General features: G+C 39.8%; 1 protein-coding gene across 1 annotated transcript in view; it reads left to right on the forward strand.

The window, feature by feature from the left end:
- The first annotated feature begins 1,140 nt into the window (after window positions 1-1,140).
- Window positions 1,141-3,835, forward strand: part of LOC129837372 (eomesodermin-like) — an 8,236-nt gene continuing 5,541 nt past the window's right edge. Inside the window, exon 1 of the mRNA XM_055903486.1 lies at window positions 1,141-1,797. The gene's annotated coding sequence lies outside the window, so the exon portion shown is untranslated. The remainder of the gene's footprint in view (window positions 1,798-3,835) is intronic.

Below are 3,835 nucleotides of genomic sequence, written 5' to 3' on the forward strand. Positions count from 1 at the left end.
AACAGATTCACAGGTGACCCCTCCCCCCCAACAGATCAACAGATGACCCCCACCCCCAACAGAGTCACAGATGACCCCTCCAACAGATCAATAGATGGCCCTCCCCCCAACAGATTCACAGGTGACCCCCCCCCCCCCCCCCCAACAGATCAACAGATGAATTATCATGGTCTACACACACCAACACAGTCGTAAAGAGATCACGACAACCCCTCTTCCCCCTCAGGAGGCTGAAAAGACTTTTCATTGGCCCTCATCCTCAAAAAGTTATACAGCTGCACCATTGAGAGCCTCTTGACTGGCTGCATCACCGCCTGGTATGGCAACTGCTTGGCATCCGATGCCACAGAGGGTAGTGCGTACAGTCGAGTACATCACTTGGGGCCGAGCTCCCTGCCATTCAGGACCTCTATACCAGGCGGTGTCAGAGGAAGGCCATAAAAATGATCAAAGACTCCAGCCACCCAAGTCATAGACTGTTCTCTCTGCTACCGCAAGCGAGATTTGTGACCTGTTGCCACGAGAAAAGGGCAACCAGTGAAGAACAAACACCATTGTAAATAAAACCCATATTTATGTTTATTTATTTTCCCTTTTGTACTTTAACTATTTGCACATCGTTACAACATTGTATATAGACATAATATGACCTTTTAAATGTCTCTATTCCTTTGAAACCTTTGGGAGTGTAATGTTTACTGTTCATTTCTTATTTCACTTGTTTTATTATATATTTCACTTGCTTTGGCAATGTAAACACATGTTTCCCATGCCAATAAAGCACCTTGAATTGAGAGAGAGAGAGAGAGTGCTTTAACCATTTGTACATTGTTACAACACTGTATATATATAATATGACATTTGTAATGTCTTTATTGTTTTGAAACTTCTGTATGTGTAATGTTTACTGTTAATTTGTATTGTTTGTTTCACTTTTGTGTATTGTCTACCTCACTTGCTTTGGCAATGTTAACACATGTTTCCCATGCCAATAAAGCCCCTTGAATTGAATTGAGAGAGAGCGAGAGAGACATCAAGTACCAAGTAGTTGATTGGTGTGTGTGATAATGAATTTCATTACGGTGTCACATCAGTAAACGTGTGTTTCAGTTTGATATGACGTGGACGGATGTCAGTCCCAGTCATGTGCAGGTTTGTGCCTCTAAACACGCCTGATCAGTTGGCTAGGAGCATCCTGTCCGTTTCATTACCACTACTACTGATGCGTTTTCCCGTTCTGCTCCGAAGACGTTCTAGAATCTAGCACGACTACAATTAAGCCTGAAATTATACGACTATTTACGGGGCCCCTATTGAGTACCACCGAGTGAAGCGATCGCTACAGCGTAACCTGCGTTATTGCTGGCGGCGTGTTTCTCGTGTCGTAGGCCTATAATTCTGTACATATTCCGCTTGCCCAGTAGCTCTTGGGAATCGAAAGCTAAGATTAATAAGAGGCTGCTATGTGCGCATCTTCGACACAAGAGAGCGCTCCTAAACGGGGGACGGGTTGCAGCTGAACCGCAAGAAAGGATCCTAGAGTCAGTAGACTACATATAAGCGCGTACTTGAACCATCTCCCTCTAAACAAGGAGAGGAGAGAAGATGCGTTGAATTACTTACAAATTAACACTCTCTCTCTCTTATTTTCATTATTGTGATTGAAAACAGAAATATATGTCGCGTAATTTATTTATTTCCAAATTGCAGCCTATATTTGTAATTTTTGTTTTGTGTATTAGGTATATTTATTAGCCTCATTTGAAAACGAAGTAGGCCAAACAAGGACCAAGATTGGTAAGTTTGTTCTATTGATTTGTATATAATATAAATAGACTAATCCTATTTAAACATATGTATCGGTATAGATTCATACATTAACAATTCGTAGGCTATATGTTACAAGATACGTTACAGAAATTATATTATATTATATTTTAAGAATTTAATTTAAAACATATATATTCTTTCAGTGAAATCAGTGCACTATATTTGACTGATCGCTGCTGCTGCAATTCAGTCGCAGCTTTGTGTCTTTGTGTCACCGATATCTGTAAAGCAGTTCCTATAGCGGGCTGTCGGTTCGGCAATACATCACAAGGCTTCTTCAAACGGAAAGATAATTGACCGTTTCCCCCTCTGTTCACAAAGGGCAGTCCGGTGGGACAAAATAACGTGGACTCATCTCTCTGGAAATTAATGCAAATTCATGACTCTGAATTTATTGTGAACTCCGGATGTGAAAATGAATTTAATTCAATTATCTTAAAATTGAAGAAAATATACTAAATTACAGCTATAGTCTAAACAAAGTGGAAAATAATTTATGAAATGATCTAATAATTGTCTGAAGAACCCGTTTAGGCTAGCCCTATAGCCTAATAATTTTGTAGACAAAAATAAATACAATTAACAAAATTAAATAGAAAGAAAAAAACAAATTGAAAACATTACAGTCCTACTTAATATATCAGGGAGCATAACAAGTGAAACCCTAGTCGCCCAAACGTAATTCCGCAGCGCTACATGAGAAATACCGTGGAAAGCGTGAACACAAAAAAAATACTAGTGTCTGTTTCGATGAGGGTGACAACTTTCCATAGAGCGTTTTCACACCTTTATACCAACCCTCAGGTCTCGGCTTTTCTGAAAACAAATCTCATACAATTTGTCATGTGGTTTACAAGAAAACGAATAGTTAAACGAAAGGTATAAAATGGCAAGCCAGGCCATAGTCGCTCTGGATAAGAGCGTCTGCTAAATGACTTAAATGTAATGTAAAAATGTAATAATTTACCGTAGCTAATTCCTCTTTATAGGTCTAACAGACGAATTTTACTACAAATATCTTTGCTATCAATTGAATTGCGACACCGTAATTAAATTGTTCTTATTTCCTAGTTAGCATCTTGCTGTTATAAATCCATATGACAGAGAAGAGAGCTTAAACAAACATTTAGATATACGGCGGGGTCCGGAGGAGGTAAGGTCCTATATGTCTTAGTGAAGGGTTCTATAACGACGTGATAATTGTCGATGATCAGCGGGTCAATCACCTGATGGGCTGTAGAGAGACAGGTCAGTGAGCGGTGTCTGCCGGGAATACACAAATAACTAGAGAGAGATGGGGCACGGTGGGGGGACACGGGAAACTTGGATGTACCTTTTTTATTTATCCTATTTATTTAGGATGTTACAAAAAAAAGACACAATATTTAACATTTACTCCAAGAGGTTAAAATATATAATTACAAAAAATACGTTCGTGAACACTCGCACTAGACCCCCCCCTCACCTTAGTAATTCTGACCTAGCTCATAACTACTTTATTGAGGCCAAATATACTGACTACGACTGTGATATGTGGTTGCCCCACCTAGCTATCTGTAGATGAATACCCTTGACTGTAAGTCACTCTAGATAAGACCGTCTGCTAAATGAATAAAATGTATTAAAATAATAATAATAATTTAAATAAATAAATCCAAATATAGGCTAGCCATGGGTCGTAGGTCACTCCTTTATTATTGAACATGTACAGAGCAGGTCCTTATCTGGGAGATGTGGTGCAGCTCAAAGTTTCAGTATCAGACTTACTGCGCAATGAGATTTTGTATGAACTAAAACATTTAAACGTTAATTTCACCCCCCCACCCCCACCCCCCCAAAATGGTAAATATATGTGTACTGAGCCATCTATCACGATCCATCCTGGAAGCCACACCCATGGCCTTCACAGCAGATTGGGAGTGTGAAACGGGCATCACGTAATCACCCGTGCAGGTTATCACAGGGGAGCAGCTCGTCAGTTTACACAGTGGTAACTCAGTGCACA

Source organism: Salvelinus fontinalis, chromosome 38 (assembly GCF_029448725.1).
Source record: "Salvelinus fontinalis isolate EN_2023a chromosome 38, ASM2944872v1, whole genome shotgun sequence".
In the NCBI taxonomy this organism is placed as follows: Eukaryota; Metazoa; Chordata; class Actinopteri; order Salmoniformes; family Salmonidae; genus Salvelinus; species Salvelinus fontinalis.